The sequence below is a fragment of the Perca fluviatilis genome, unplaced genomic scaffold, assembly GCF_010015445.1.
Source record: "Perca fluviatilis unplaced genomic scaffold, GENO_Pfluv_1.0 PFLUV_unplaced_scaf_2, whole genome shotgun sequence".
NCBI classification, from domain to species: Eukaryota; Metazoa; Chordata; class Actinopteri; order Perciformes; family Percidae; genus Perca; species Perca fluviatilis.
The window spans coordinates 29,306-41,707 of record NW_024375613.1 but is presented as its reverse complement, the minus strand read 5'-3'; the positions used below and the strand labels follow the sequence as shown (position 1 = coordinate 41,707).

The window sequence follows — 12,402 nt, the reverse complement described above, 5'->3', positions numbered from 1 at the left end:
ATGTTTTAAATTCTGTGTACAGTCGATAAAATATATATGTATTCACGTTTTTATTTCTCCTCCTTTATCGTGGAGACTAACTCAGAGCAGCTTCACTAAACATTTCTTTACACATTTCTGTCAAACTGAAATTTAAATGACTTGAAGTGTGGAAAAGATAAAACTGAAAACCTGTTCTACAAGATTCAGTTTTAATTTTCCACATCAATGATAACTGTTTAAAGCAAATGAAGATTCAAATATTCAAACAATTGAACAGAGCAAAGATAAAGATCGGTATTTGAAAATGTGCAACATCTCTTTACTGTGTCATGGATTGTTTCAAAGTTTGAAAACTATTTGAACAGTTTGGTAATGATGATCGAAATCCACATGAAGAACATTTGATGTTGTCCGCTCATTTTCTGGATTTGTTTCTATTACACTAAATACTTTAAAGTAATGTATAGTTAGGTTGGTGATGATCTTGATTTGGAGGTTTAAAGATTTGTCCAAAAGTTGACATTTTATTTCCAGTATATAGTTTGATATATATCAGCTCATTGTGTAGATGATTCTCTCTGTGCTGATTTGCATGAGAGGCTTCTTAAAGGGAAGTGAAACAATGTGTGAGTGAGTGACTGGTGGAGCAGAAAAACCATCTGACAGAAACTCCTTAAAGGAGAAAACCAACTCTCACACAGTCAAGGTGTCCAAGTGTCTGCTGGTTGATTGACAGCTGTGTGGTCCCCGTCCTCTAAGCTGATTGGTGTCTCCTAGGTGATGTCCGCCCCACCCTGGACGGTGCTGCCCCCTCCAGTGACGAAGCGCTGCAGGGGAAGGCCACGCTCATGTGCCTGGCCAACAAGGGCTTCCCCTCAGACTGGAGTCTGGCCTGAAGAGGACCGCCAGCAGCAGCAGCAGCTGGGAGGAGAGCAGGAGCCCCGGGTGCTGGGGAAGGACGGCAAATACAGCTGGAGCAGCACCCTGAGGCTCCCTAAAGACCAGTGGGAGAAGGTGGGCTCTGTGACCTGTGAGGCCACCCAGGGCTCCCAGACTCCGCTCTCAGAGACACTGAGGAGAGACCAGTGTTCCCAGTCCTGACCTGACTCACTGGGACTCTGCTACTGGTTTCACTCTGATACTGATCTCAGTCTGCTCTCTGCTACTCTCTCTCTCTCTCTCTCTCTCTCTCTCTCTCTCTCTCTCTCTCTCTCTCTCTCTCTGCAGATTCATCACAATTTGAAAGTTCATCTTGTGTTGCTTGCAGTAATGCTGATATTCTCTGTATGTTAAAACAATAAAGACAAATGTATCAACTTAATGTCGTCCGAGCTTAATGATCCAAGAATGACTGCCATCATGTGTTCCTTTCTTAAATGAACATATACAGTATCAATGAAATCCTGAGAGAGTTTTTCTCTGTAGCATTTCCATGAGATGATTCTTTTAGAAAGAAGTGATGAGATGATGTAATGCAGGTCCCATCTGCTCGGTGCAGCCTGACAGGGTTTAGCTGTGGTGTCCTACAGCAGGTATGGAGCTGCTGGGAAAGGATGAAAGTCAAACTCTGGTCAGCACCACTGTTACTGCTCTCCTTGACAAAGTCAATGTGAGAGAAAGTCAACAGATTCTTTGGGTTTTTCTCCCAACAATAATGGTCACCACTGTCATCTAATGTGTCTGATCTAAAGCAGGTAACAGGTAGATGGGAATGACCTGCTGTGCTGTGCACTTTGATACAGAAGTGGTTTTAGATCTTGTGGTAATCTGATCTCCTCAGTGCATAAGTTCATATCACATTAACTGTTCTGATAGGAACTTTTTTGGCATTTATGTTTCTAGTAAAACATTTTTTTCATCACAATGTGAAAAGAGTCTTAAGAGTCCACCACTGTTTGTTTCATTAGCGATATAAGTTGACACACGTTCTTCTCATCATATTCTGTTCAAAGTTCCCAAAACAAATCCTGTCTTCTCTCTGTCGTCATTACAGTCTGCTGCAGCCAAAGACTGGAACTATCTGCAAAAAACACTAAAGCTGAAAACTTGTATCTTCATGTCAGCTTTTAACAACTCTGTTATGGACCTTCTCTCTGATACATGCGGCTGTTTTGGGAACCACAAGCATTCCCTCCCCATTATCTGTCTGCTGGTTCCTGTTGCCCCATGCTGATTGGTGTTGTCTTGCTGCTGCTGTTTAGCTCTGCATGTTGAATTAGTGCTTGTGTTTGTTGCTCGTGTTCTGTCCTCGTTTGACACCATGCTTGTGTGCTAGACTGTATGTCATTTCTGTTCTGCTTGCTGTGATTGGGTGGAAGTAGTGGAGGTGTTGGAAATGTTTGGATGTTTGCTGTCATCTTTTTAACTGACAATATGACATTTCTCTATTAGCCCTTACACCCTCCCTTTAGAGGCTTTGCCTTTTGCAAAGCTGCCATTGTAAATGTATATGTGTTTTAAATGACTTGCCTGGATAAATACAGGATGAAAAAAATAATTAAAAAACTCAGACAGGTCTGTTTCCACAATGAAACTAATAATGAAACACATTGTTTTGGTAACTGTAACGGGACTATTTTTACAAACTCTTGGTAATTTATTGTATTTGTGTGTTTGTGTGTGTGTGTGTGTGTGTGTGTGTTGTGTGTGTGTGTGTGTGTGTGTGTGTGTGTGTGTGTGTCCTCAGTGAAGTGTATCAGTCTCTGCAGTAGCTTCCAGCTGCAGCAGTCAGTTCAGTTTCTGTTCAGTCTGACTGAGGGAGGTTTTTGTACGACGCTTTTTCACTGTGTGAACACAGGCCCACTGTGATAACTCTGACAGTAGTAAACTGCTGCATCTTCAGTCTGGACTCCACTGATGGTCAGAGTGAAGTCAGAGTTTGATCCACTGCCTGTAAAACGATCTGGAATCCCTGATTGTCGAGTGCTAGCATAGTAAATGAGCAGTTTAGGAGTTTCTCCATCTCTCTGTTGGTACCAGGCTAAACAACAAGTTCTCTGACTGGTCCTACAGCTGATGGAGACGGAGCCTCCCAGAGCAGAGCTCACTGCTCCAGGCTGAGTCACTGTGACCTGGCCTCTGGACTCTGAGGATACAGAGACAAAAACATAAAGCAGCGTCACGGTTTAGTCGGCTTCATTTCAGAGGGACGGATGTTGATAGAGGAGAGGAGTTTGATTCTCTGGACTTTACCTGTGAAGCAGCAGCAGAGGAGAGTCCAGATGAGGACGGAGATCAAAGTCATGTTTTTGATGAGGAGGATTTCTGTGTCTTCTGTTGTCATGAAGGACAGCTGTCAGTCATCCAGTGTTCAACTCTCAGGACTATAAACTCTCCCAGAGCACTGGAGCATGGTGCTGCTGATGCAAAGTGGCTCTCTATGGAAATGCTCTGACTGACTCCAACAGGGACTTGGATTACTCTGATGATGCTGATCATCAATGGATCAATCACTTTATCAGAGTATTGATTAGGAATGTTTTCACTGCTCATTTGAATGAGTCTTTGATTTGAGTTTGATGCACAAAAAGTCTTCCAGAATATTTTGTGAATTCTCTCTAATTCATACCACACAAATCAACATCACTGTGGGACAAATTTAAACACAATTATTATCATTCATCATGATCTACAATAAACATGTTTATGATATTTGTTTGGGAGAATTCATTGTAAAAATTTTCTTTATAAAGAACTTGTTTCTTTAAGTTTCACTGAAGGAGAAAATAATAGTTTGTAGATATTTAATAATTCACAATAAAAATGTGAAACATTTTTACAGATTGTGTATCTTTTTAAACTCTTGAACCAGTTCTAACATATAATGTGTAAACTGGGAATGTGTTTTGGTGAGTTTGTTTGTGTCAAAGTCAGAGAGCCGTGTCTCTCTACAGTGAGAGGTTTTTGTACGGCGGCTCAACGACTTTGTATCACTGTGGTACACGTTCGGTGGAGGAACCAGACTGAATGTTAACTGTAAGTACATTTGACTCCTTTCATCACTCACATTTTATGTTTGTTCCATTTGAACATCATAATTTTAAAGCCTACTATGTTTTGTCAGATTTTTTAAATTTAATATATTTGCATCAATTCTTGAAGGCTTCAGCGTCGTTAACCCGACAAAAAAACACTCTGATGAATAATCTTGTTGCACTAAAACTTTCTAAAGTCTTATCAGTTCGTTGTAGAAAACTACTCAGCATTAGTCTGTGTGAAGAAAATATTTGTAAAAGTTAAAGTCTTTATAATCTGGCTCAAGAACTCTGCTGATAATCTTTGGTTCAGTGTTTGATGTGAATAAGTATTACTCCATCTTTCTCCCAGAATAATGATTTTGAAGCTATTGGACACATTTTTGTGAGAATTTCACGAGTTTGAAAAAGTAATTCAGTAGTTAACAATATTAATTTGGATGTTTTCAGTAATGAAGGCTGACTGTTTAGTGATGATTCCTGCTTACATTAACAGAACAAAGAAATATCATTAATGAGGTTTTCGTTTAGGACAAGAAATGTGTAAGAAAGTTAAAACAGTAAAAGCCTCACAATCTCCATCTTATGTGGATTATTTTGAACTATTAAACTCTGAAAGTTTAGTAAAAGAGAACCAGTTTTAACTTTTTATCTTTAGTACTGAAACCTGTCTGTTGTCACGGTTCAGCAGTGATGCCTGTCTGTTGCCATGGTTACTGAGCTCAGAGAGGGAAGTGAAACATTTTAAGACCAGTTTAATCCAATCTGAGGAAGAGCAGCAGAACTAGTAGCCTCCTCTGCTGCAGCCAACAGGCTAGAGTTTAGTTGACCTCATATCAACTTTATTAATCTCTCTCTCTCTGCAGTGGGTCGAGCCGGCCCCACCCTGACGGTGCTGCCCCCCTCCAGGGAGGAGCTGCTGCAGGGGAGGGCCACGCTCATGTGCCTGGCCAACAAGGGCTTCCCCTCAGACTGGAGTCTGGCCTGGAAGGTGGACGGCAGCAGCAGCAGCAGCAGCTGGGAGGAGAGCAGGAGCCCCGGGGTGCTGGGGAAGGACGGCAAATACAGCTGGAGCAGCACCCTGAGGCTCCCTAAAGACCAGTGGGAGAAGGTGGGCTCTGTGACCTGTGAGGCCACCCAGGGCTCCCAGGCTCCGCTCTCAGAGACACTGAGGAGAGACCAGTGTTCCCAGTCCTGACCTGACTCACTGGGACTCTGCTACTGGTTTCACTCTGATACTGATCTCAGTCTGCTCTCTGCTACTCTCTCTCTCTCTCTCTCTCTCTCTCTCTCTCTCTCTACAGATTCATCACAATTTGAAAGTTCATCTTGTGTTGCTTGCAGTAATGCTGATATTCTCTGTATGTTAAATCAATAAAGACAAATGTATCAACTTAATGTCGTCCGAGCTTATTGATCCAAGAATGACTGCCGTCATGTGTTCCTTTCTTAAATGAACATATACAGTATCAATGAAATCCTGAGAGAGTTTTTCTCTGTAGCATTTCCATGAGATGATTCTTTTAGAAAGAAGTGATGAGATGATGTAATGCAGGTCCCATCTGCTCGGTGCAGCCTGACAGGGTTTAGCTGTGGTGTCCTACAGCAGGTATGGAGCTGCTGGGAAAGGATGAAAGTCAAACTCTGGTCAGCACCACTGTTACTGCTCTCCTTGACAAAGTCAATGTGAGAGAAAGTCAACAGATTCTTTGGGTTTTTCTCCCAACAATAATGGTCACCACTGTCATCTAATGTGTCTGATCTAAAGCAGGTAACAGGTAGATGGGAATGACCTGCTGTGCTGTGCACTTTGATACAGAAGTGGTTTTAGATCTTGTGGTAATCTGATCTCCTCAGTGCATAACTTCATATCACATTAACTGTTCTGATAGGAACTATTTTGGCATTTATGTTTCTAGTGAAACTTTGTTCATCACAATGTGAAAAGAGTCTTAAGAGTCCAACACTGTTTGTTTCATTAGCGATATAAGTTGACACACGTTCTTCTCATCATATTCTGTTCAAAGTTCCCAAAACAAATACTGTCTTCTCTCTGTCGTCATTCCAGTCTGCTGCAGCCAAAGACTGGAACTATCTGCAAAAAACCACTAAAGCTGAAAACTTGTATCTTCATGTCAGCTTTTAACAACTCTGTTATGGACCTTCTCTCTGATACATGCGCTGTTTTGTGGGAACTCTCAAGCCCCTCCCCTCCCATTATCTGTCTGCTGGTTCCTGTTGCCCCATGCTGATTGGTGTTGTCTTGCTGCTGCTGTTTAGCTCTGCATGTTGAATTAGTGCTTGTGTTTGTTGCTCGTGTTCTGTCCTCGTTTGACACCATGCTTGTGTGCTAGACTGTATGTCATTTCTGTTCTGCTTGCTGTGATTGGGTGGAAGTAGTGGAGGTGTTGGAAATGTTTGGATGTTTGCTGACATTTTTGACATTTCTCTTTTAGCCCTTACACCCTCCCTTAAGAGGCTTTGCCTTTTGCAAAGCTGCCATTGTAAATATATATGTGTTTTAAATGACTTAACTGGATAAATACAGGATGAAAAAAATAATAATTAAAAAACTCAGAAAGGTCTGTGTCCACAATGAAACTAATAATGAAACACGTTTTGGTAACTGTAATGGGACTATTTTTACAAACTCTTGTTAATTTATTGTATTTATGTGTGTGTGTGTGTGTGTCCTCAGTGAAGTGTATCGTTCTGCAGTAGCTTCGTACCAGCCTGCAGCAGTCAGTTCAGTTTCTGTGCAGTCTGATGAGCAGGTTAGGTTTTGCTACGACGCTTTTCACTGTGTGAACACACGCTGACTGTTGATAGCATGATAACTCTGACAGTAGTAAACTGCTGCATCTTCAGTCTGGACTCCACTGATGGTCAGAGTGAAGTCAGAGTTTGATCCACTGCCTGTAAAACGATCTGGAATCCCTGATTGTCGAGTGCTAGTATAGTAAATGAGCAGTTTAGGAGTTTCTCCATCTCTCTGTTGGTACCAGGCTAAACACTGGTAATTAGGAATATTCTGACTGGTCCTACAGCTGATGGAGACGGAGCCTCCCAGAGCAGAGCTCACTGCTCCAGGCTGAGTCACTGTGACCTGGCCTCTGGACTCTGAGGATACAGAGACAAAAACATAAAGCAGCGTCACGGTTTAGTCGGCTTCATTTCAGAGGGACGGATGTTGATAGAGGAGAGGAGTTTGATTCTCTGGACTTTACCTGTGAAGCAGCAGCAGAGGAGAGTCCAGATGAGGACGGAGATCAAAGTCATGTTTTTGATGAGGAGGATTTCTGTGTCTTCTGTTGTCATGAAGGACAGCTGTCAGTCATCCAGTGTTCAACTCTCAGGACTATAAACTCTCCCAGAGCACTGGAGCATGGTGCTGCTGATGCAAAGTGGCTCTCTATGGAAATGCTCTGACTGACTCCAACAGGGACAGGGGGTTTCACGTACAACACTTATTGTGGAAACATGTAAAAGAAAGGTTGAGGTTTAAGGGTGTGCAGGTTTAAATGCATTTTGTTATTTTTTCATTAAAATGTTATCAGTGCTTTGTAAAGAGAGTAAAGCCACTTTTCAGCTGAGGTGATGAGTCATGGTAAAAAAATGTAATAGTTTTAAGAAGGATGGAAATTCTTCTATTTTTAAATCTCAGCCATACATATAAAAAGGATTCTGTTTCTCCATCATGCATTTATACATGATAGAAAAATGGTGCAATTGTTATAATAGTTTACAAACATCAGTTTAGTGCATTCCAACAAAGGTGAAATATCAAGTCAGTCAGTAAAGGATTAGAAAAAAAGAAAAAAGAGATATAGATATGTAGATATATATATACACATATGAATGACAAATCAGCAACAGACCCAGATTTTAAAAGGTAAGAGACAGAGGGAGAGAAGCCCAGATCATCCTCCAGTCTGTTCCACTAAAACACATCTGTCCAGATGTGGTAATCTACAAGAGAATCAACCCACTGGTTTCTATTCAACATGTGTATCAGTGATGCTGGGATTGAAACAGACTTTGTTTTACTTGTTGATCAGAGATCTGTGCACGGTGCACAGGAGGGATCTGATGAGCTGTCTGATCATTTACAAATGTTAAGGAGGAGATTTCTATATTTCATATATTTGGGGAAGTCCCTCACTGTGATTATGCGCCTGCATTACAAAGTGTGCAATAGACTTTTCTGTACATTTAAGAGGGAAGTGATAGGAGTAAAAAAACATGCTTTTATTCCTGATACAATTATGGTCTAGAAGAAGGAAACTAATTATATTATATTGTTAAATCAAATGTAATCTGCATACAAACAGATTGTATTGTGGTGGACTCTGAACACATGATTGATACTGACGCTGACGATGTATTTATCCATTCATCTGAGGGATCAGTGAGAAATATAAAGAGGTAAAGGACATTAACATCTTTGCACGTCACAGCATTAAAGTAAATGTATTTTCAAAGATGGAAGGTGTAGTATGTCATGTTTGATAGTGTGTGTGTGTGTGTGTGTGTGTGTGTGTGTGTGTGTGTGTGTCCTCAGTGAAGTGTATCAGTCTCTGCAGTAGCTTCCAGCTGCAGCAGTCAGTTCAGTTTCTGTTCAGTCTGACTGAGGGAGGTTTTTGTACGACGCTTTTTCACTGTGTGAACGTATACTGACTGTTGTAATAGAATTCCCCCAGACAGTAGTAAACTGCTGCATCTTCAGTCTGGACTCCACTGATGGTCAGAGTGAAGTCAGAGTTTGATCCACTGCCTGTAAAACGATCTGAAATCCCTGATTGTCGAGTGCTAGCATAGTAAATGAGCAGTTTAGGAGTTTCTCCATCTTTTTGTTGATACCAAGATACGTCGGTCCCATCATCTACCCTATGACTGGTCTTACAGCTGATGGAGACGGAGCCTCCCAGAGCAGAGCTCACTGCTCCAGGCTGAGTCACTGTGTACTGACCGCTGGACTCTGAGGATACAGAGACAAAAACATAAAGCAGCGTCACGGTTTAGTCGGCTTCATTTCAGAGGGACGGATGTTGATAGAGGAGAGGAGTTTGATTCTCTGGACTTTACCTGTGAAGCAGCAGCAGAGGAGAGTCCAGATGAGGACGGAGATCAAAGTCATGTTTTTGATGAGGAGGATTTCTGTGTCTTCTGTTGTCATGAAGGACAGCTGTCAGTCATCCAGTGTTCAACTCTCAGGACTATAAACTCTCCCAGAGCACTGGAGCATGGTGCTGCTGATGCAAAGTGGCTCTCTATGGAAATGCTCTGACTGACTCCAACAGGGACTTGGATTACTCTGATGATGCTGTTCATCAATGGATCAATCACTTTATCAGAGTATTGATTAGGATCTTTCAATAACACTTTGACTTCATGATAAATCTTTCAAAATGTTTGATTTAGACTTCCCAGGACCAGCTGGAACATATAAAATAAGTCTTTTATTCCCTATGCCAAACAGGCATTGAACACAGAATAACTGCATTTCTTTTGCAATTTTTTTAATATTTGCTCTCTTGTATTTTATAATAGACTTATTTGCTGCCACCTGCCCATTTGCACTATTTTATATTGTAGTTGATATACTCTTTATGTTTTAAATGATCACCACTGGCCTCTTAACGGCTGGGAGCAGAGAGGCAGGACACATATGCAAACACACAGAGTCAGTGAACTGTAGCTGTCCTCAACATGTCATGCTGTTTCCCCCTCAGTGCTGAGAGCATGGACCTACATACAGTGGCAAGAAAAAGTACGTGAAGCTTTTGGAATTTAATGGTTTTCTGAATAAATTTGACAAAGTGTGATCTGATCTTCATCTAAGTCAAGGGTATTGACATATATAATGTGTCTAAAATAATAACACAACCGTTTTTTGATCTTCCATGTCTTTATTGAGAACAACTAAAAAAAATGCATCGTGCTTGAGCAAAAAGTAGGTGAACCCTTGAGTTAATGACCTCAATAAAGCTAATTGGAGTCAGCTTTTAGCACACATGGAGTCTCATTAAGATAATGAGTTTGGAGGTGTGGACTACAGCTACTTTGACTGATAAAAAGCCCTCAAACTTTTGGAGTTTGTGCTGCACAAGAAGAACATGCATATGTGAGCCATGCCTGGCTAAAAAGATCTTTCAGAGGATCTATGATCAAGAATTGTTGATTTACATGAAGCTTGCAATGGTTACAAAGTTATTTCAAAGTTTTTATAAATCCATCTGTCTACATTTAGGCAAACAATCTACAAATGGAGACACTTTGGGACTATTGCTACTCTACCAAGAAGTGGGTGCCCAGTCAAAATGACACCAAGATGAGTGTTCAATAAAGACATGAAAGATCTGAATTTGTTTATTTTAGACACATTGTTTGTCAATACCCTTGACTTAGATGAAGATCAGATCACATTTTATGACCAATTTATTCAGAAAAACATGAAATTCCAGAAGGTTCACATACTTTTTCTTGCCATTGTATTTACATATTCACATGGAGAGGATATTGAAAAGTCTGGTAGTAAACTGATCCAGTGACGTGTGGACAGTTCTGTTCTGTCCTTCCAGTTTGGTGATATGGTCTCTTTTTGATAATGATGAGTGATATTAATATTAATGCAGGTTTGACATGTTTGGGTGTCTTGTAATGTGAAGATTTCACCAAGTGAAGCAGTGATGAGTCTTTATAGAAGGCTGAGGCCAGTGTTGTAGTTCTCAATATCGGTCTTGGTCTCAAGACCCCTCTTTGAAGGTTTTGGTCTCGTCTCGGAAGCTGCTGCATTTTTACTCGGTCTTGTCTTGTCCAGTTCACCCAGTTCTCATGCAATATTTTAACTTCTAAGCCAACGTGGACAAAGAGTCTCACAAATGCTGAGAGGAATGGGAATTCGAAATTCCACATTTTAATAACATCTGCTGAGGAGAAGTATGTGATATGATTAAAAGCTCAACAACAGCTACTAGATGGATGCTGTGAAGAGATAGTTTTGCTGTTTCCAAAGTCAAGAATGAACATGAGATTGTAATGTGATATGAATGGATGGTGTCATCTTGAGTTAGCTGTGTGATTCAGCTGTCTGTGCTCTCTCTGCAGGTGATGGTTAGAGCAACTGGGAACAGCTGAGGATGTTCCCAGTAGCAGGAGGTTATATATCCCTTGTGTGGTCCTTCGGGTCCCGGTGACCTGAAGGACAAAACAAAGGTTAATGCAGCACCTTGGTGCTCGTTTGTACAGCATTTTGGTCAGCTTAAACAGTGTTTAAATGTGCTAGGATACAAACTTTACTTACTTACTTTACAAGAGACGGGGTTTAGAGAGCAATTCTCAACAAAATAAACGGAAGTACATCATCCTTGTGTGGTCCTTCGGGTCCTGGTGACCCAAAGGACCACACAAGTCTGGATGCAGTGCATCTCTCTCTGGCTGACTCTCCACTCTGCTGCAGCTTTGCTCCTCTCCCGTCTGCTTTAGTTCTCTACTCTGCTCCTATCAACCTTTACAACACCCGCACATGCGTATTTACCATTCATGCACATCACACAAACTGACTTTACTGATATCCACAGCACATACATTAATTAAAGTCAACCATTTAATTTTGTTTAATTGGTATAAATAAATATACTTTGTGAAACTTGATGATGGTGTGTCTCCCTTTTGTTGAATCAGGTCGTGTGTGTGTGTGTGTGTGTGTGTGTGTGTGTGTGTGTGTGTGTGTGTGTGTCCTCAGCAGAGATGGGAAGTAACGAAGTACAAATACTTCTTTACTGTACTCAAGTAGATTTTTCAGATATTTTTACTTTACTATTTATTTTACTTTTTACTCCTTACATTTCAACAAGAATATCGGTACTTTCTACTCCTTCTATTTTAGAAAATTGGCTCGTTACTTTAGTTTTGTACAAAAGGTCGTCTATCAGGAGTGCTTGTGAGTGCATGTCGGAAAATAGCGCGGACACGCGCCTTACACCGCAAAAAGTGAGAGAAAAGAGGATACATCAGTTGAGATGGTGTGTGTGCATCCTTGAGAACTGTAAGTAGTATAACTTATGTTGTCAGTTAATGTAAGCCTGTTGTTGTATTGGTCTATAGTTCTTGCAAATTTAAAGTAAGTTAGCTAGTGATTTTGTTGTTTGTGTTAACCTGTTAGCTAGGTTGCACGTTGTTTGATCTTATTAAAGCATCAAAAGAGAGTATCTCCGTCTGTGTTAACTTGATAACAGACCACCAGGGGTTAAGTTGGAAACCAGTCATCAGACATTAATATCTGATGTTCCTAACTAACAAGTTTCAAATAATTTCAATGGAGTTACCATTATAATTTTTCGCGTCATCAATACCGAATTCAATCTATTTGGATCTAATTGGATGGCAATATATGTACGTTGCACTTGATGCAACGACTCGACAGATTCGGCGGCATTCATTTGCG

General features: G+C 40.9%; 1 pseudogene and 1 gene segment (V, D, J or C); one reads left to right on the top strand and one right to left on the bottom strand.

Annotated features, from left to right (window-relative positions):
* LOC120555118 overlaps positions 1-12,402 on the top strand; it is a 95,011-nt pseudogene that overhangs the window by 68,132 nt on the left and 14,477 nt on the right.
* LOC120555119 overlaps positions 1-12,402 on the bottom strand; it is an 85,549-nt gene that overhangs the window by 70,224 nt on the left and 2,923 nt on the right.